Raw genomic sequence first — 22318 nt, forward strand, 5'->3', positions numbered from 1 at the left:
TTCTGTAAGCGGCATAATTTAGATCAGTAGTGAACAGGACACACTTTTGTCAAATTGAAGAAGTCCCTAAATCAGTGGTCTCCAAGATCACTTTTTGAAATAAAGGGCAAGCCAAGACCTACCTCCCCTCCCTCCCCCCCGCCCCATCCCCTACGCCTTACCCCATCCTGCCCCCCCACCAGGCTGGGTCAGGAGCACGCTGCTGGGATCAGCAGTGCAGACCTCTTCTGTTCCCTGGTGCTGTCTGGGCTCACTTCTGCCTCAGCCCCAGTAGTCTTTCAGCCCTAGGGGCTCTTGGCTGTGAGTTCCTGCCTTCCTGGATTTTTCTCCCCCGGCCCTGCCCCAATCGTGGCCAGGCAGAGCCACATCCTCCCCAGCCCGGGGCTGGTGTAGGGAGTCCGGAGCAAGAAGGAGCAGGTTCTCCCCTCATCTCTCAGCATCTCTGGGACCCTTCTCAGTCCCAGGATGTGGCCCTTGCTGCTCTGCCGAGGGGAAGTGGGTCCCAGCTGGAGCCTGGCACTGGGAGCTGGGTGGGGGAGCCTGGGACATGGAGCCTAGCTGGTGTGAGGGGCAGGGGGTGAGCAGTGCCTTCCTGGGCATGGGCTGTGTGGGGTGGAGTGGAGCGCCCCAGAGCCCTGCTTCCCCAGTCCAGGTGCAGGGCAGGCACAGGCCAGGCAACTTCAGAGCAGGGTGGGGTCCCAGCTGGGCTGCTCCTCACACCTCACCTGGGGGTGGGCTGCAGAGCAGCAGCACACAACCTGGAAGTGCAGCCACAGCCCCTTAGGGGAGCGCGCTGGGATCCTGCTGCCACCTGCAGCCCACAGCAGGCTCAGAGTGAGCATGGTAGACAGGGCACATGCCCCTTGGGCCTCTATCAGGGTGTGTGCAGTGGTGGGAGCCCATGCCTGCATGCCTGGACAAATTGCCCGGGCTCTGACCATCCCCTGGACTAACCATGGCCCCACTTCTACAGAGGCAGGGGGCATGGCAGGGCCCAGAGGGGGATCATTCCACTCACCTAGCCCAGCCCCAGGCAGCAGGGGGTGCGGCTCAGCTCAGCCATGTGCATCCTGCCACTGTCCCACCACTTGTACATCCCACTGCTCCCAATCACGCAGCCTGTGACAGTCGATCTCAGTCTGGGAGGGCTGAGTGCACACTATCACAGTTGATATCAACTGGTTGATGCCCTAAATAATTAATTTACCACCTACTTTTCAAAGGGTTAGGCTTCTCTAAACAGCCTCCCTTGAACAAATGACAGGGATATGAAAGTGGCATTTTTAAATCAAATCCTTTGATAGGTGGGGTGCAAATCTTAGACTGGATTGCACCTTTTTAAACCAGCCTTTGCGTGCTGAACTTCTGTTCTGTTACAGGTATAGACTAAATTCCAATCACTTGTAGCAATAAAAGTATAATGTCTGTACTTGGCCTATGTGGTTTGCAAGCATAGGTGTTCATTTTACTGCAAATGATGGACTTTAGTGAATCTGCATTTGCAAAATGGTGAATTTGCATTTCAAAAGCAGGTGATGTGTCTGATGATTAGAGAAGTGATTCTCAGCTGGGGAACTACAGCAACCTGGAGTGCCATTAGATCTTTTTAAAGGTGATGCCCTCATGGTTCTATGAACAGACTAGTTAGCCCAGGGCATTGTCTGGACCCCATTCTCAAAGCTCTTCGGGGGGGGGATGCTTTAGAACATACCCCATCTACTTGCTCCTGCACACATATCCTAAACCCAATGCAACCACACAGGAGACAACTACCCATGGCTGCTCTCAAGGATACTGCAGATAACTTTATAAGTTCAGGGATAGTTGTAGGGACCCCCCCCGGAGTAGTTTCACTGTTGCATTTCTGAGTTGGCCTGTGTGACTACTGTAGGCAGGGCAGGTGGACAGGACATACTTGAGAAAGTTCTTCCTAGGGTTGTGAAGGACACAAGCACAGACATACCCATAGAGGTGGACTGATAGGCACTGTCACTCAGCAGTGTTAATTACCCCGCCTCTAGTAGTAGAGAGGCATAACTATGTGGGTTCTACTACAGGAGTTATCACACACAGAACTGTCCATTATGCTTGATGGCACTGCTACCAAGTACAAGAAGTCTGTGGTCTAGATGTGGCCACAGAGTCAGGAGTTACAGGCATCTCTTGCTCCTTTCTGCTACTGACCCAACTGTAGGACCCTCAGCAATCTGGTTAACCTACTTCTGCTTCATTTTGCCCAAATGAAAAATAGGATATTAACACTTTTGTGGCTATTGTGAACCTCAGTGTCTGAAAAGTACTCTCAGAGCCTCAAGGCATGGCTGTAATATTAAAGCATGCTAAATAGAAGTCACTTACTACTAGGAGCACACATCAACTGATCTAATGTAGTTGTTTTTATGTCCTCTCCAATCTCCCTGTCAGTGAAACTAAATTGGAAATTTAGCCCTATTTCATTCAGGGATAAGCTTCCCTGCTTTACCTGCTACTTACTATGGGTAAGGAATGGACAGACAAAACAGTTGTACGAGATTTAGTGGTGCCACAGTAAATCCCCACTCTTTTCAGTAAGTACCAAGTGAAGTTATTAAAAGGTCCTAGTTTTCTTCAGATGCAAAAGATTCTACTCACTTCTTATTGTCAACTTTCTCTCTCTCTCTTTTTTTTTAGCAGCCCAGCAATTTCTTGGGGAGGATGGACTAGCCAAAACAGCCACCCACACACAAACAAGAAAATGCATAGAAACAGAGTTGGTCTGTGTAGCACATGAAGCAGAATACTTGCCACCAGCTTGTTTCACAATGTGAAATTTTAATAGGAAAAATGGGGAACTTTAAAGGAGTTCTGTCAAGTTCCAGAAGTCCCTAAATAATGAATTCACCACCTACTTTTCAAGAGCTTAGGCTTCTCCAAACAACCTTTCTTGAACAAGTGACAGGGATAGAAAAGTGCTATTTTTAAAATCAAACCCACCAAAACCAAAATAACTTCCTGTGCATCTCACACATGTTACTCCTATACATTCCCTCTGACCTACAGAGTATCAGTTCAAATTATAACAAGGATGAGCATAAAACTGAATCCATTCCTCTTCTAGTCATATGCCTGTAATATTATGATACACGTGGACTGAAGTACTTGTGATTTATGACCGCTTAATTTTATTATGAAGAAGAAATGTCAAACATCTTTACTGAATATATTGAGTTTCATATTATCCAAATTTGTCTGCTGACTGGAGAATGTCTGCCCTTTACCAATGGATATAGCAAAAAGGAGCAGATACTTTAGGGATATCTTTGTATATTACTGCTATTAGTTTTGCAGTGCCATGCCAACTTACTAATAGAGGTACACAAGACTCACTTTAGCTACTTATCTAGGTAATCCTAATTTATTAACGGGAACTATCTAGTTTCATAGCCTGCAATATATCACTGATAACCTGAATCGTTTCCCAAAAAATAGAATCTTTTAATTTTGTTTGAAAACTGATTTGGAGCAACCTAATCCCATAGCATATGCCTACTTTTTCGTTTCAAAGGAGCCATGTATGACCCTGGGTTGCACTGCATTATCATTGTAAAATATTCTTATGGATGAAGGGCAAAATGAGACAAAGTACTGTTGGGTTGTTGGTGATAGCATCCAGCTGAAAAAATGTATTTAACAGATAATGCTGAAACATGGAGCTTATTTATAAAAAATCAAAATAATTTAGACTGAAGCATTGTTTAAGCCAAAGATGGGGTGCCAAGCCAGGAATCAAACAGGTCTGGGTTCTATTTTGCCTTTCGTCTGGAAATCATGTTCCAGTCCAAGTCAACAACTCAGCCAGGAACCAAAGCAACATATTTCTTTGGAGATAGTGAGTGAAGCTGTAATGCTTCAGCTAATTTACTGCAGGGACGGAAAATTACTTGATTGCTCTGAGGTGTAAAACTTTAGAAGTTATCTTTATTAACATTAACTACACAACTGCTGCTACATCTTGTCAATTATTTTCTATTTTGCTTTCAATTTGCAGTCTGTTCAGATCCAGCTCTTATTACAAATTCAAAAGTTTTGAGAAGTCTGGGGTCAAAATAGGAATCACAAGTTCCTCCTGCCTGCAGGACCAAATGGCCTCTTCTCCTTGCATAAAGAGAAGGGAACAAATTACTTCCTATCTTTGCAGCTGCAGGATGGTGACAGTGCCTTCATCCTCCTGTTCTACCAGTGGCAAGTTAAAGGCTGGGTTTTTTTTAATGCTTTGGGCATTAGCTGTATGTGAGGGTTGTTCCCAAAGTTTCTAAGAAGAAGTTGGACAAACACTTGGCTGGGATGGTTTTTAGTCAGGGATGATCCTTCCTTGAATGGGGGGCTGAACTAGATAGCCATGTGAGGCCACTTCCAACCCTACTTTCCTATGATTCTGCATGTGGATGACATTGTTGGCTGAGATCACAGAATTATGGAGCATCAGCTTAATGGCAATCATGGCCTTCCTCAACTTTGTGAGGGGTTTGGTTATCACAGGTTAAGGAAGGGATTTACTGACTGTTGGAGAGTTAGGACCTGGAGTGGGTTAAATATCTGCTTTATGCAATTTCCCACCCTTTAATCCCTTTGGGGAAACATGGAAGTTAATGATGACTCCATAATGATTAATGTATCCATGTTCCTCACCAGAATAGAAACCTCTCAGCATTTTACAGCTAAAGGATCTAAAATTACTTCTATATTTTTCTTATTGTGAGTATAGTTGCTATTCCTTTTCAAGAAAATAAGTCCTTGTTCCCTAGTTGGAGACAAATAAGAAAGAAAATGTGGTCTCCATTTACAAGCGGTATGTCTGCATGTCTGGGGGGTGGGGAGCGAAGGGAAGGAGGATGCTGGTATAGAGGGAATGCAATGATCTAAAAAATGAAAGGAAAGTATTGTGAAAATAGGTTACATGAAAGAGAATCCATGAAGAAAAGTAGCCATTCAGGAGAGAAACATTCCACAATCTATTTTTATTAAATTGAAAAGAAGTGACCAGGGGCATAAAATAAAGGAGTAGATGGGGATTAGATTTCACTAATACCAATTTTTTTTAAAAGTATATTAATAGGCTTCAGTCCAAACGGGACACAAGTGCATATATGTGTTTAGTTCAGTAGGGGTGGGATCATGTGCATTCTTAGCTTAGCAAAATCAGGGTCCTCCAGAGCAGGACGCAGTAAGAAGACACATTTTGAACCCATGGGTGTGAAAGCAAACTGGAGATTCCTAAAAGAAACCATAAATTAAGGTGCAACAAATTAAAATTCCTCTGAAAAAACATGCAAGGAACAAAGAAAGGCCAATGTGGCTTCATAAGAGACCACTAAAAAATGTGAGGTTAACAAATGAACTGTTCTGGAAATGGAAAATGGGAGACAGCTAAACAGGAACATTCAGTGAGTTAAGGCTTAAGGGAAAAAATGGGAGTTAAAACACCATAATGAGGTAAAGCTAGTCAAAGCAGTTCAGGGGAATAAGAAGGAATTTTTCACGAATATACTGGGGGAAAAAGAAATCCTAGACAGAAAGTAAAATAGGCTGCTAACTGTGTGGATGAAATCAAAGATAAACATAAAAAAAAAGATACTTCATTTCTTTTCCTTTTTTTTTAAACAAGAAAAATACATGCAAGGGTTTGAGTAATTATTATACTGATATAAAAATAACTACTGATAAAAAGTAGAAAAAAATGTTATTCTTGGAAAATGTGAGTGTTTGCAAGTCAGCAGAAGGAGGTGATGTGTAACCTATGATACTTACGGAAGTAGGCAATAAACCTACAATGAACCTCTGGGCAATATATTTGACAAGTGATCTGGGGAGGTGACTGAAGATTTGAAAAAAAGCAAACAGTAAGTTGGTATAGTACTGAATCAAAGAAAGAAAAGTGTTCCTGGTGATTGCCATATACTATATTTAACTTTGATTTCTATTTAACAATAGCACCCAAGATCTCAGTCCTCAGCTATTGTCAGGTGTTTAGTGCGCTCTTCTTTGATAGAGTTCACTTGTGGGGTAGCTGATTATAAGCTTTTTGTAAGCTTCCGTAGCTCCCAGGAGATTGTTGAGGTGCAACAAAGCCCAGCCTGTGTCGCTCTTATTAAAGCAGTCATGCTACCTTTTGCAGCAGAAGAAGGGGACTAAAATAGCAAACCAGAGAGTATACTGATCAAATGTGCAGCTGGCACAAAACCAGGAGGAACTGCAAACACTTTGAAGGACAGGATTAAAAGGATCTTGCTAATTAGGGAATTGGCCTATTAACAACCTAATGAAATGCAACAAAGTCAAATGTAAATTGCTAAGGCCCCCTCTACATGTGCAAGTAAAAGGTACAATTGGGTCTAATGCAGGGGTGGGCAATTATTTGGACTGGCAGGACATTTATTGCGTTTTGGTGACCAGTCAAGGGCTACACCTCTTTCTCTTTCTCTTCCTCTGTCCCCACCTCCCTCTATTCTTCCCTACCAGAGCTGCAACCAGTGTGAAAGCATGAACCTGTCCACAACTTCTAGTCATGTTCACAGATGACCAAACATGGCTATTAGCTTCTGGGCTGGGGATCCATGGGTGACTGGTGCTGCCTTATTTGGGGGGGGGCATGTGCCCCCCACCTCCTACGACCAGTCCTGCTGACCAGGGTTGTCCTCCCCATGGCCAATCCTGCCAGCCTGGGGGGCGATCTTGCTGCCCAGGGGGACCCCCGTGGCTGATCCTGTGAAGGCCAATTGCTTCTGGGAGTGCCTGTGGTTACTTCTGGAAGCAGCTTCAGTGACTGGCCAGTGCTTGCGGGGGGGGGGGGGGGGCACCAGTGCTCCCACCTGCCCACCCTGCCCATTGCCTAAGCAGCAAGCATGGCTGGTCAGGGGGTACACCAGTGCTCTCAGGGGGTGCATGTACACCCCCATGCACCCTTTACACATCACCACTGGGTGTAGGGGTGGGACAGGGCATGGTACAGCTGGGGATTGTAACCAGAATGGAAGTCTGGACCCTCCTGCAGCTGTAGCATACCCCCACCCTGTGCCCAGAGCCACTGCCTGCCCACAGGCTGGATCTGGCCAGCAGGCTATATTTTGCCCACCACTGATTTAATACATGATCCACACAATTGCACCTCCGGCAATGCCACACATGCATGGCAGGAAAAGTGATTGTGATATTGTACATTAGATTCAATTTTGCCTTATTGCCAGTGTAGGAGAAGCCTGACTGGGCTCCTGGGCTCCCCCTTCATTGACAAGAAGCAGGCTCCCACAGCTGGGAGCCCCCTTTGGTGAGGGCATTCCAAAGCAGAATGCCTTCATTAACTTTTGTTTGTTCCTGCATGTGTGCACCTCTGGTGCTGTCTGCAGGATGGGAGGGATGAGGGAGTGGAGAGAGCTATAATTTCACAAGCAAATGAGTTTGAATCAATTTCATAGATGATACTTTATGAGACTCTGTGGGTGCTGACAGATGTGTAACTCATAGCGCTTCACAGTCAGCGCCATAAGTTACAACAACCCACCTCCCTGGTCAAACAGTGAATGTCTGCTGGGTCAGCGGGGGTTGTTGTAACTCATGGCGCTGACTGCGGAGTGCCATGAGTTAGAGCAGGGAGTTACACATCTGTCAGCACCCACAGAGTCGCATAAAGTATCATCTGTGAAATTGGTTCAAACTCATTTGCTTGCGAAACCTATGCCAAAAAGCAATCAGTCAAATTCAGTGGTTTAACTCTACTGACAGGAATTCAGTTGTACCAGGGATCAATTTGGGCCAAGTTACTGAGCTGTGGAACAGCTTATACTGCACATCTCACTGACTGATGATCAGTCCTCTCATTTGTATTTAACATATTTTGTATGAATTAATTAATGGTTGAAAATAAATTGGTGTAATAACACATTGTTGACATCTATGGAAGGCATTTGATTTGGAAGTATTGTCAGAACCAGTGTAAGCAAAGATGTTAATAGAAAGGAATGTAGAGAAGGTTGAAATATGAGACCAGCTAATACATATGTCAGCTTCATCTCACTAGCTAGAACTTGGCCCATGGATGGGAAATAAAATGACATACCTAAAAGGATAATGCTGATCATCCTCAATTATTTTAAAAGGTGAATAACAGCTCCAAAGACATGTTGGAAGCCCAGCAACTTGGACAAGAAAACCTTCATCTATTTCTAAATAAATTGAGTTTCAAGGAGTCAAAACTTTGACAATATAAAACAAAAGTCAGTGATACGTTGCAAAAATTTTTATTCAGTTGAAATGCTTCCATCTTTGTCAGTTATTTGGCATTTACTGATTAATATAATCTTCCTTCAAAAATGCGTCAATCCAACATTCTTCCCCCCCTCCCTCCAAGAAATCCACTAGTTTCTTCTCCTATGTTAATCAATCCTTCTGTCCCACCACCCTTGAAATTACACATCATCGTGCTTTCCTTTGAAGGCCACCTTTACTCTCTTCTTTCCACTGGGGTGTCTCTTCTTTCAGCACAAATTTGGACCATGCTTTTACCTCTATTCTTACATTTTACTGGAACAAACTTTACCACCACAAAACAAAAAAAAATGTTTATATTATGAAGATGGGGTGAAGTTTATTTAATCCCAAAAATATGCTTTGAGGTTCTGAAATAGCTTTCCTTTCTACATCCTTCACTGTTCTGGAAGTCTCAGGGGACTGATATATTCATAGAAGAATGCTTTTCTGGTGAATATAAGTATATCCAGATAATGAATCACAGGTCACATTGGTAAAATGTTTTGTTTTCTTAGTTTGTACAACTCTGCCTGCAGCTCACCAAGCTTTCTGGATTCTCCTTGAGATCCCACAATGAATTTTGCATGGGCCTCTCACAGAAATGGACAGAAGACATTTTCCCTTTTTACCTGGATAGGGATTAAAACATCTCCCTAATTTGAAAACCACAGGGGTAATTTTGGGCTGGAAGAGCTAAAATGGGGCTGTACATATTTCAGCCATCAAAACAGTAACAACATCTGTGGTATTTAGAGATTCGTTATGAAGGAGTCTGGGAGAAGAGATTACAGAGGACAAGAATGAGGAGTGTGAGGAGGGAAAGGAAATGGAAATAGGAGGGAGAGAAGACTGGGAGTTGGCTAAGTCATTGGGAGCGGAGTCTGGAGCTAGTTGCTTCAGTGGGCTAGACTGGGATTTGGATGAGAAGTATGGGATCAGGAAAGCCAAGTATTGGTTGAACAATGAGATTTTGGCTGTGACAAATACCAAGGAACAGAAAGAAAGAGCCACAACTACAAAGGGATGAAATGGTGGGGACAGCCAAAGAAAAAATCAGGTTTGGGTATAATACAGGAAAAAAAGGCATAGAAGTAGAACATTTAATGTAAAACATCTTTGTGGCTGGTTCATATCACAATTTACTTTGAAGGCAGTTAAGATGGTGTGAAGGAAGCTGCTTTCACATGCTGGGCTGCCCCTGTGAACATGTTAGTATATGGGATTCTGTTCCCTGAACTTAGGCTTTCTGTACACCAGGACCTTTAAAAGGTACTCATACAGTCTAGCTGCATGCGTGCTGGGAAGATAACAGGAAGCTGCAGGAAATGTGGCACTGGGGACTAGTCCCAAATGCTGTGCTTCCCATAGTGTCTTGGCATGTGAGGAGCCTGAGCTGGGGGAGCAACTCATGATCTTGAGCTTCCTGTGCACCAGCAAGATGAAAGGGCTCTGCAGAAAGAGCAGCACTGGGAACTGGTCTATGACGCTGCACTTCCTGCAGAGTCCTTTAAAGCTCTTGGAGTGCAGGGAGCCTGGGATGCAGACACATGTTCCTTAGTTCCCCATGCTGGCAGACATGTAATAGGACCTGACAAGTTTTATCTCAGATCCCAAAAATCATATGCTCTGCCTTGTATGTCTCTCACAGCAGGATGCATAATTTTTTGGAATCTGGATAAAAACGGTAAGATCCTACTGCACAATTAAATTAACGTTAAATAGGAAGTTTATCTGAGACACCTTGACAAGCTTCTTTGCAAAACTGCTTTTTTTCGAAGGTTTATAACGTTGCCAAATTTCAAAGTGGCTCCTCCTAAGTAGGGGGACAGTAGACCTGACCAACAAAGAGACATAATTTTTTGCATGGACTGAAACATTTTAATTTTCACAAACCTAGTTCTTAGAAACAGCTGGACTGTTTTGACTGAAATTTTCAAGTCAGCCTAAAGCAGACAAACTCCTGACTTTGGAAATTTCAGTGCAAACTGTTCAGGGTCATCTCAGTCATAAACAATTGAGAAATGTCGGCAACAGTAATAGTATGCAGTGCTACCAGCCTGTAGTATCTATTGTTGAATTTGTGACTGAATGCTAACCTCACTTAAAAAAAAAAGACAAAACAAAGATCATTAGGATAAACATACACAAAAGATCACTAGGATGCTGTTTCACATAAAATATATTTGAGCCCTTGGTTGCTTTTCAAGTCTGTTTCATATGTTCACAGATTGGGACCTGGGAAGATCGTTGGGTCCAGCCCCTTGCACCAAGCAGGAAAGAGAACTGGGGTCAGGCGACCCCAGCAAACAGGTTGGACACGTTACATTTTCCTGATGGCTATACAATCCTATTTCAAGTACCCCATGGTTCACGTCAAAATTCCAAATGAAAGATTTTTCTATGACTATTAAAAGGTAATAAGCTGGCAAAAGAGGAGAGACCCAAGGCCATCTGATTTATTCACTTTTCAGAAGGGCTAATTCTACTGTTAGGTGATTAGGTGACAGCAGTTTCCAAATAAGAAAAAGAGACCGAATGGACAGGCTGAAATATATAATTTTTATAAGTTTCTTTCTTTCTTTTTTTTTTTTACCCAGGCTTTCTTTGTAGATTTAGCAAGCAACAGATTGCAGGACCAGAGGAAACTTTCTTTTCGGGGAAGTAAGAACATTGTTGGCTAAATCTACACAAAGCTATTTTTTTTCTCATCAAAGCAGCAGAATCTCATGTATCAATATAATCTCAGCAAAATACATCAGCACCTCACACAACTCTCGTACATTCCCAAACTGCACTCCTGCAGTGCATCCCCAGTGGCCCTGTTCACAGTAATTGAACCACATGCTGAAAGATCTCTCTCTCTCTCTCTCTCTCTCTCTCTCTCACTCACTCTCTCACACACACACTCATAATACATACACTTGTGCAAGGGTCTCAGTGTGGGATTAACTTTTGCTTGCAAAAACAGTACGTATCAGGTGTTGTTAAATTACCAAAAAGTATTCCAAAGTAAACAGAAAATTGTATGCTTATGCCTGATTAGCAATGGTAAAACTGAATACCATATGGTTGCCATATTTAGTTTGTGGTGTGTCTCATATATTTTTATGAGTTCCTGAACTGAGGAAGATAACTTGATTACAAATATTCCTGAAATAATATGAAAAGGGAAAGAGATGAGGTGGAGCAATTGCATTTGGTATCTTGTCTATCTCTGGATCAGACATAAATAAATTATTTCAGCAGTGAATAAAGGGACTTTCCCCCGCATAAAAAATGCAGTAAATGAGTATGTCATTTCTTGTCTAATGCTCATACTGTGTTTCTTAATAGAGAAGAGAGGCCTATAAATGTTTCAGTATAGTAAGCATGTGCCAGACGCTCCAAGGTACAGAACGCTCAATATTCTGCCGGTGCTCTAGGCAAGACACAGCAAACTGCTGCTGCACACTTTCATTTTGGCTTCAAATATTAAATGTTCTGGTTGAAGATGGAAGAAAATTTAAACAACAACACAAATCTGACAGTTTCAAAATACAGCACACTAACTGTCTTGAAAATGGGGTGTTTGAAAGTTATTTTCTCTGCTACATTCTGTTCACTCAGGACTTTTTCTCTGACAATCCACATGTTCTGTTACTTTGCAGTAAATGGTTTCCAGTATGTTTCTCTGCTGTAACAGCCAGCTAAGGAGATGAATAAGGTTCCTGGTACCATTAGCTCATAACACTAGCTTTTACAAATTGCCAGTGGATTTAGATGGTTGGTTGTCAGGTCTTGAGCCAATGGCACATAGCAAAAGAATTGTTTCTTGTTATGGTCCATTGGTCTCCATACATCATGTATACTTTTTTACAAGTAGATCTGGTCTGAATTTTTTGTTTTCATTGTTCATCTTTTTCCAATCTGTGGTAGAGACAATTTGTTTTTTCAGGCATTTGTTCATAAGCCTCTAAGGAAAAATAGCACTAGAGAAGACCTCAGCAGCTGAATTTCAAAATAACTAACTTAGGGCCAGATTCTGCCATCCTTATTTTACATGGAATATTTCTTCCATGTGAATTTTACTTGTGTAAGGTTTAGGCTACAAGAAGGCAAACAAGAGTTTTCATGCTTCTCTGCTGCTTGCAGGATTTAAAATATCGATCACTTTGGTACTCCCTGGGCCCATCGACACAAAATGTTTACTGCGCAGTTGACTAATTAACGTGCAGTAAATGCCTCAGCCTCTACATGTACGTCCCTATTACAGTGCATGAAACTAATAAATTCCACAGCAGGGTAGGATTTGTAAAAACCAGCCCTGTCCTATCCTCTGCAGAGTTTTTTCATGTGTAGCATACATGTAGATGCTGCCCAGCTGGCTGGGGCATGAGGGTTTGTCAGTGTAGGGGCTGCCTGCCTGCTAGCCGCCACACTGAAACACCCTTGTGCCCCAGCCAGTCCCTCTGCAGCACTTTGAGCCTAGTCAGAGCTGCCCTGGGCTCGCAGGGGGACCCCCTGGGCACCCTGCCAGCTGGGGCTGCTGCAACCCAGCTTAGTGTGCTGCGGTCCAGGTGCACATGCAGTTTCCTGGGAAGAATAAACTACAGAGCAATAAGCTCCACCATTTAATGCTGCCCCCTAATGGTATATGTAGTTGTACCCCCCCCTTCTCCTTTATGTAACATCCCTTCATTTCTTCCCCATAGGATATTAATGTAGCCCTCATAGCCTTAGTAGCTGAGTACCTCACAATATTTAATGCATTTTCCTCAAAACAGATTCTGTGGAGTACAGATGCACAATTGTTTCCAGTTACAGATGAGGAACTGACACACCAATATCCAGATCCCTAAAATAATTAAGTGCCTAACTCCATTCGAAATCAGTGTGCCTAAAGGTTTTAGATGCCAAAATATTTTAGAAGACTCAATCCTTGAGAACTGAGGAATGAGCAACTAGATGCACGGACATCAGGAACTTATCTGTAGACAATTTTAGGCGTCTTTAGATTCCTTTCGAAATCTGGCCTGAACTGAGTCTGGCTCTCCAAATTGCCCCATCTTTCCATTACAGTTCTGTTTGGGTTTTTGGTTTGGCTGGTTTTATCTTGCTCGTCCCTTCAAGAATTTTCAGTTTGATGATAAGAAGGCAACAGAAGCTTAGGTCAGTTATTTGACTAAATCTGATTATATTTCAGAGAGACAATGAATCAACAAGTCAGTATTGTGGTGTACTGTAAAGGATTTTTACATGTCTTTGGCCCTGGAAGAAAAGGGCATCAGAAGTGAAGTCCATATTTAGGCATGTAAATAAATGGTCTAATTTTCAAAAAAGCTGAGCACACATCTGGAAGCCTACTTTTGTTCAATGAGCTTTAGTTAAAATGCTCCCACCGGCATTTTGAAGTGGGGGGGATGATGAATACACATGACACTGAGGCTGCTGGTGCATGCTAATTAGCATGCTCCAGTAGACTTGATTAATTGAGTTTGCTCTGACACACGAGCAGGTGTTGGGCATGTGTGTATGTGTCCAATATGATTAAAAACGTATTTCTTGTGGGCAATATTATAATGCACGTTATAAAATAAGACAAAACAATATAGATTTTAAAGAGATATAATTAACGCTTTAAGCTACTTCTTGTTCTGAAACCCATGCTGAGAAAGCAATAATGCTCTTCAAAACTAGTGGGCAATAATATTTTGACAAATTTACGGGCAATTTATTTGTATTAATCTGGTTAGCAGTGCAGTTCAATACTAATAAAACCACTCTGTAGAATATCAAGCAGAAATGCCACTGGCAAAACTGAATAAAACAGTCCTCCATCCATTTAACCGGCTCATTTGTGTAGGCTGAGAAAGTATTCAACAAATCACTCTGTCAAAATTGTATCATTTTACACTACACAACACATTCATTTTCTCATATCATATGTGCCTGTGTCCCATATAGTGCTCAAAATGAGGAAGATCTGAGTTTGATTTCAGAACAAGGATCAGTGCCATTTGCTTAGAAGCTTTTAAAATGCAAAGCACTTAGCTTCTCTCTCCACTCCAGGAGTGCCATTGGTGGGCTATAGAAGGAACTTCTGTTTTAACCTGAAGCTTCTACTGAGATATTGATATTCTTGCCAGAGGGCAAATGAGTCTCAGAGAAGTCACTTCTCAAGAATGTACATGGAATAGGAATCTTTCACACATGGATTTGCATGAAAATACATATCTGTGAAATATTCCTATGCCGTGTACGCTCTTGAAAAGGGATTTCACTGAGATTCACCAGATTTGCATGTGTGAATATGTTTCAGCAAGAGGATTTGTACTGAAAAATATTCACAGAACTTTCTTGAATGCTTTTTGTGGCTTGGGAATTATCCAGTTGGGAAGAAGAAGCAATATTGTGATTAAGGCAACTAATCATATAATGTAATTGCCAGTAGTGGACAAATGGACACCTGTACTATCTCCACCATGGTGAAAAAGCACAGTAGGCTCAGCCCCACCTACAAACCACTGAACTGAGTCCAGATTACTGTCCAAACACCAAATTATAGTCCCAGCCCAGATTGTTTTTTGTAGCAAGGTAATTCACAATCCACTTAGGTCACAGCAGGTTGCCAAATTAAGAATGAGTCACGCAGCTGCTTGCTGTGGCTGTTACTTCAAAGGGTGCCAATTTTCTGATTGGCTGCAACACAGCTGCAGTCCTGCCCAGCTGCTTGGAGAGGTGGTGCCTTTTGAAGCAAACAGCTGGTGCATCTCCAGGGTCCTTCACAGCTATCTATGTACATCCCCAGGTTAGTTTGCAAGCCCTTATCTTTGCAGGGCTGTTAGGAGCCTAACCCTGTGAAGAAATTGGTTTCTATTGTATACATAAGAATGTAGCAGATTCAGTGTTTCCAAGTGACCAGGAAACTGCCAGTGAGCCATTGTGAAATGTAACAAATCTGATGGATGCACACCTTTTACTGGGTACTCTTTCTTGTTTAGCATTCTTTCAAGCCTTTGTCCATTAAATTTTTTATATATATGGGAATATTCAGGCTACTCACTAAGGTGCTTCCACTTAGAAGTTGCAACACCTGAACATCTGCTTCCTGTCCCCAAGAGGGCAATCTATATGGACAGGATTATATGCCTGGGATCCCCATGCAGTCAGTGGGGCAAATCAGATCTGAAGAGTGATTCATGGACAGACTCTGTATATGGGGAATGAAGAAGAGTTAGGTGCCCTGAAAAGGTAAGTCAGAGAACCTGGAGGGAACATGAGGTAGCCAGCAGGAAATACTAAGAAGAGGGATGTGCCTGAACTGCTGACTCTTGGGAATGCCAAGTTTCTCTTCTGAGAGAAAATGCCTAATTCAGTGTTATGGTGCCATTCACTACCTGCGTAATTGTCTGGTGGTCAAAGCACTTACCCTGGAATTATAGACTTGGGTTCTAGGCCCTCCACAGTTTGAAGGGCTGCAAACCCACCCACAGGAGAGTGCCCTGATTATCACACTATAGAATAGTTTGGGTGGGAATGTCTTTGAGCACTCCCGCTAAAACTGGGTCACTGGAGAGAAAGGAATGCAAGAGTCATAAGGCCGGAAGGGGAGACTTTGTAGCCCAGGGATGAGGGCACTCACTGAGGAAGGGGAAATCCTGATTTCTGGTCCCTGGTCTTAGAATGGCTTCTATATTTTACATTAGACAATCTTTGGTTAAAAGCAGAAATAACTTTGGGAGCAGGGACTAGAACACCCCCTACCCTTCCAGTTGAATGCTGTAGCCCCTGGACTACAGAATCAGGCTCCTCTTAATTTTTTCTAGTTATGGCTCCTAGACTCTTGAATTCTATTGAGTCTGGTGGTTTGGGCAGTTGCCTAAAGGATGGAAGATGTAGGTTTGAACCTCACTCAGGCTGAGAAGAGCCTAAAACTCAGGTCTTCCATTTCCAGGGTCAGTGTCTAACGAGTAGGCTATAAGGAAAAATGTAGCACCATCCCTATAAGTATGGCTACTGTGCTTTGTGCTGGACTCAATGCTATCAGTGTGGATAAGGTATGTCTGACAGACTGGGCCTCTCCCTGGACTTGGGTGGAGTTTAGGCATCTCTCTAGCACCAATCTGCCTGTATCTCATTTAGATGCCTAAGGCTGCCTATACACATGCTCTGACACATTTTAATTAGAACACATCAGAGCAGACTTGATTAATCAAGTCTTCTATATTAATCTAATTAGAATGCTTCAGCATGCCTCACAGCCATGGTTGGGCCAGACATTACACATAACCTGGTTTAAGTGATCAGAAACTGGTTTAAACCTGTAACAGAACAAATGTTCAATGCACATAAATGAGTTTGAAAATAGCTGAAACTGGTTTGAGATAAACCTGGTTGAATGTAATATCAGGCTTAACTGATTTGGCTCAAACTGGTTTTTGCAACATCTGTCTCAGACCCCTAGGTGGTTTAAGATAAACCAGACACTCTCATCATCCCGGCATGTTCTCTGGGCTGAGCAGAACTCTCTCTTCAACTCCAGGGCTGGCCTCTCCCCTCTGCTCCCTGGCTGGAGTTTGGCACAGACTTGCAGGCACAGTCCATCTGCCTGGCTTTTCCCTGCTAAGTAGGGATTATTTCCCCCTCTCCTCTGACTTATGCAGACACCTCAGCATTAGCTAGCATCCCACATGCCGGCTAAGTTCTGTCCTGTGGGACAGGACAGAGGCAAACAGGTTTTTTGGAGCTGATCGACAGGTAGCTTAATTTCCTTCCTTGGAACAGCTGTTTAAGAAAAGCTCCATTAATTAATGGAGAGAGGCTTTGTTTTCTTAACAAGTTGATAAAGACAGAGTTAAGGGTGATAAATATTCCCTGCCCCACAGCTGGGAGGGCGGAGGCAGAAGAAAGGGGGAATAATCAGAGCATCCTGCCAGAGCCTGGCCACGCCCCTCTCAGCTCAGCCCTGTGGAAGCAAAGAGAGGGCTGCTCTAGTGCCACCTACTTCTAGCCTGAGCCACTGCAGGCATGTCTGTGAATTTCTGGGATGCCTGTCTGGGTTACAAACTGATTTAGCCTAGCCAGGTTAGACTAACCTGCAAAGATTGAATCAATTCAAGCTAGGGCTTTTAAAACGTGTGTCCCTAGTCCACGTGTATTAAGTGTCCCATATTTCAAAATGGCTGTGGGGGGACTTTAACTAAAACTCATTAAATAAGCTTCAGTTGAAGTGCCTCCATAGCCATTTTGAAACACAGGACACTTAATGCACATGATGCTGTGGCATTTTAATTAGAGCGGCTGTCCAGGAGCTGCTCTAAATAAAACACCTGCTCCCCCTACCTCAGAGAACATGTATAGACACCCTAAGTGATCTGTGTGGATCTGGCCCTATAAGTTTCCATTGAGAGAATTTTAAAAGATTCAGAGATTCAAGATTAACAGTTAAGTTTTAACAGTCTGGACATTATGAAAAACTCTTAGATGTGCAAAAGCCACAATTTAAATTAGTATCATTTGCTGTTTTATTTATATACTTCAACACATTCTGTTTCTGCTAAAGATGATGTTAGCAAAGGTTCTGTTTCTTGGTAAGTATGGATTTATGCCTTTGAATCTCAGCTATGATATTTAGTGGTTTTCCATTTCTATTTGTATTCTGCTGGCTCTGTGATATCCAAATTGGCTCAACCTTTTTGAAAATCTAACAATATGCCTCTTAATTTTCTAGCACTTTCCTAACAAACTAATTTTCTAACATTTCGAATTTCCTAATCCCGTTTTATGAGAGAATGTAATCCATAAAGCAAGGATTAAAAGTTTGAACAAGAGTTGCAACTCTTCCTCAAGCTTTTACCCCCTACCTTGTGGATAATGTTCTTTCATAAAAAGGGGTTAGGAAATTAGTTTGTTAGGGAAGTGTGTAGAAAAGTGTGTTAGACTGTGTTAGGAAATTAAGATAAGTGAAATTCTCCATGAGAGAAAATGAAACCCTTGGTCTGCAGCCATCTACCTGTCCCTGATTCCCAAGATGTCTAGTAAACAGCCTGGACACTGTAAACTCTAGGAGCCACAGTTACTGAGGCCCTTGGTTGGTGAGCTGTTAAGCCACTGGGCAGTTTTTCTGACAGAAGTCTGTCTGTGTTGTCAGGGCTTCATCAAGACCAAACCGTCATAGTTAAGCATTTCAGTTTTGGCAAATCAACAAATTCCATTGACACCATGTTTCATTGGATCCCCTCTAATTGTAAGACAATAAACTTCAGTTTGGGGCTAGTGTTTTTGATCATGAGATGGACTGAAAAAGTGCCATGTACCTAATAGTGAAAAGCTTTTCAATGGGTGGCTATGAAATGCAGTCATTTCTATAATGGGGATTTATTCCTAGTAAATTTACCTTCTGTAGCGACCACCCTTGACCTGTGTAGAATGTGCTAGGAGTGTTCCTCGGGCCAGAAGAAGAGTCTGCTACAATCTGACATTTTGTGCTGTCACTATGGGTTCTTGGGAGCCATAAACAATCAGATGCCAGCTAAGGTAGCCTTCAGGCGGTACTAAAAAGAAAAGTGGGTACCAAAGAATTTCTGGGCACCCCAGCATAGAGAAGGCACAAATATAGCATATGAGCTGTTCCTTAGTTCCTGTGGTGAACTCAGCTTTGGCATAGAAAGGAACTGAGTACTAATTGCTCATATGCAAACTGGAAAATCCTAATTAGTTAAGCAAACTTGTAAACTCATCTGGGGAAAAAGAAAACTTCAAAAATAAATCTGATCAGAGGATTTCACTGGCCAGGCAAAAAGATGCTCATTGGCTTCATATTCTTACTTACCAGTAGAAACTTACTATTAAGGACAGGTGTAAAAAAGGAAGTTATTGTAGCTAATTAAAAATCAATGGACTATGAATTGAGATGAAGGTAGAACCAATCCCAGCTATAATTCAGGCTGAATTTCTGTTACACAAAATCTTTTTAGAATATGGAACAAACTGCCAAAGTCAGCAATACAAAGTACTTACATCAGTTCAACAGGGAGATAGATAAATTAACAGAAAATGAGGAAATCCAGCGAGATAGCCACTGGCTGGATTTATGTGGTTAGGAACAGATGATGAGATACAAATAAATCTATCGGTCTCCGTGTCATAGCTTTAAGTTTTGACGGGCCATCGCTTCTGGCTCTGGACATACCTATGTTTTAGTGTAACATGACTGTCTCCATAATACAGGAAGAAATAATAGGATGATAAAATCTAGCTCTGATGGAAACAAGCTCTCTGAATGAAACTTGTGGTTTGTTGTCCATTTCATTAGGCTTAATCTTCTTTCTACGGTGTTGGTTTTTTGGCAGCTCTGGTGATTCCTTGTTATGTGTATGTGTTTTGCTGTAGGTTATAACCTCATTCTGTTCCTAGTTTTGACATAACAATGAGATAAGTATCTTTTTGGGGGGAGTTGAGGGGACTGCTATGCCCAGCAGTACATTTGCGAGATCAGATGCTGAGAAATTACGCTATGACACTAGGAACATCATGTAAAATAGCAACAATATTTTTTATGGGGAGCACAAGTTTGTTTTACAGGAAACCATCTTATATCCTTTTCTGATGTTGGCTTTCTTTCATGTAGAGTTTCCAATTATTTTATTTTATTTTTTACACGGTCAGTTTCCTGTTTACAAGATGAAAATTAAGAAAACAGGAGCATGAATGTTGTATATTGTCCTCTTTGGATAAGTTCACATCTGCTAGATTTGCATTGTGGAGGATTAGAGCTGCCTGATAAATTCAGCGAACAAATATTGTGTTCTGTGTGCTTTGACTGCTCTTCTACCACAGGGTAAAAGCAATGGTACTGCAGTCTGCATTTAACACATTATATTTTTCATAGTTGGGCATTTAAGACTTAATCCTCAGCTATGCAGAGTGTGTTTACTGGAGCTAAGGAGAATAAGTGTGGGGGAATGGAAAGGGGCTCTAATCTACCTTTCTATTCTCACTAATTTAAGCCACACAGGGGCTGCAATCTCCCCTCTCCACCAAACTTTCATGCATTTTACAGGGAGCACTGTGGGTATTTTGCACTACCTACATAGCAGAAAGCAACCAGGGCAGGAGGGAAGGATTGAACCCATGGTGTCTGCATTGGCTGTGTCTGTCAAAACAAAGAGAGCAGGTCAAGACTTTCCCTGACCTTATGCCTACTGATGTCTGCAGCCTTAGTCCATCATTGCATTTATTTGTTCTAAGTCAAAGATCAGAAAATCTAGGATGACTGACCCAGGATTTTCTTCCAGTACCATTCACCCATTAGTTCCCACTCATGTCTTATCTGGATTCTATCACATAAATGAATACCATAAACAGAAACATAGCAAGTTAAAGCAAACTTGCCAAACCTTGGCTCTTATTTGATAAGTTGGCAGGCTATGTAAAGGATGTTACAAGCAGTAGCAATAAGCATTATCATTCTTTATTACAGATTGACAATTGGGCACACTGTTTATCTGCACAAGAATTCCACATACCACGACTGGCCAAGTGAAACATAATACGGGAGTCATGAAAGAAAAGAGAGGTAGTATTCTTACCTTTGAGCTTAGACCTTTGGATCAGGTTGGAATATGAAAGTTGTGTCTTCAGAATCAAAATTTCAAAACTTCCGATGAAACAGCCACAGTAAAGCACAGAATTCCATATTAGCACCAAACGAGCAAATGTTTCTGAATCATCACATGCACATTATAGGAGATTAAAATGTGTTTCTTAGGTTGACTGTGTGTTAGAATGTAAAAGTTTCCCCATAAAAATTATATCTCCCCTTCTATATTACCCCTTTGAGGAATATTTAATGACATTCCTTTAGGGATACGTTAAATGCAAACTTTCTTTCCTGATTCTTCCTTGTTAACCACTTTTTTTAAAAATTAAAAAAAATGAGATTATGAAATAATAACACTGACCAATTTTTTTAACATCACAAGACATGCTTTCTTCCAACCAAGACAATAAAATGTATTACAAGTGCCTTTTTAATGAAAGAGAAGGCAAGGCCTCAACCTCCTGCAACATCTGCTGGGAACATAATCTAAATTGGAAACGTATGCTGAACTTGTTGGGGGCATAAGGAGGGAGAAAGAGAGGTCTTGCAGTGACAGGAAGTATCCAAAAAAGTTAATGCTGAAATCAGTAAAAAAATCATGCGTGACAGGAGGAGAATGCACATTCAATCTGGGGGTTTTTTGGGTGGGGGGAGAATAGTCTGGGAGGTAAGATTACCGACATATTGATAGAAGTGTTTATTTGCTTCTGGCAAAAATAAATCCCACTACATATTCCCTCCAGTTCTTTCATATTTAAAAAGATGGAAAAGGCTCATCCATCGCCAAAAGCATTATCCCTCTTCTGCAGCCAGACAATATATCTTGCTTATTGAACCTGGGGATATTACATGTTTTACGGGAAGGATAAGAGATGCTTATTGGTGTTCTCTTTCTCTATTAATACTTTATATTTCCCACTACCTACATAATTTTTTTTAACATGAAGCCAAAGCAGAATCAAATCAACAACATCAAGGAACAGTTTTCTTATTCACCCGTGTAAGAAAAGTTCACGGTTCTAAGGTAACCTACGTATAATTTCTGGATTAGGTCATTGAGGTGCTTTTACAATCTACCTTCACATTCCCCAGATAGGAAGAACTCTGATTAGCCTAGTTGTACCTGCTCTGAATTTTTAAGCATTTTTATATGTACTTTATGCCTTGCCTGAGCTTAGGCATCTCAAAGTACTTCCATTCTCCTCATAAATACACCTTTGTATTCTGCCTAATATATAAACATCACGACTCATGTCTGAGAATGTTGGGAATTTTATTAGGTCCATAAAGTTTTAGTTGCGGTCTAGTCCAATGGATCCAAAATAAATAAACACAGAGAGAGCAAGAGTAACAGATTTTTGCATACTTTTTATTCCCCTTTCTCCCCCTTTAATACCAGTAAAGTGCTAACACAACTTTGCTGCGGTGGTTTCCATAGCTTGCTATCTAAGTATT

The 22318-nt window shown here is 41.9% G+C and overlaps 1 long non-coding RNA gene across 1 annotated transcript in view; it reads right to left on the reverse strand.

Moving 5' to 3' along the window:
- LOC149870533 (uncharacterized) overlaps positions 1-20982 on the reverse strand; it is a 106825-nt gene extending 85843 nt beyond the window's left edge. Inside the window, exon 1 of the long non-coding RNA XR_016440456.1 lies at positions 20853-20982. This is a non-coding gene — a long non-coding RNA (uncharacterized LOC149870533). The remainder of the gene's footprint in view (positions 1-20852) is intronic.
- Positions 20983-22318: the final 1336 nt, after the last annotated feature.

The sequence above is a fragment of the Crocodylus siamensis genome, chromosome 2, assembly GCF_052110815.1.
Source record: "Crocodylus siamensis isolate JL-2025a chromosome 2, ASM5211081v1, whole genome shotgun sequence".
In the NCBI taxonomy this organism is placed as follows: domain Eukaryota; kingdom Metazoa; phylum Chordata; order Crocodylia; family Crocodylidae; genus Crocodylus; species Crocodylus siamensis.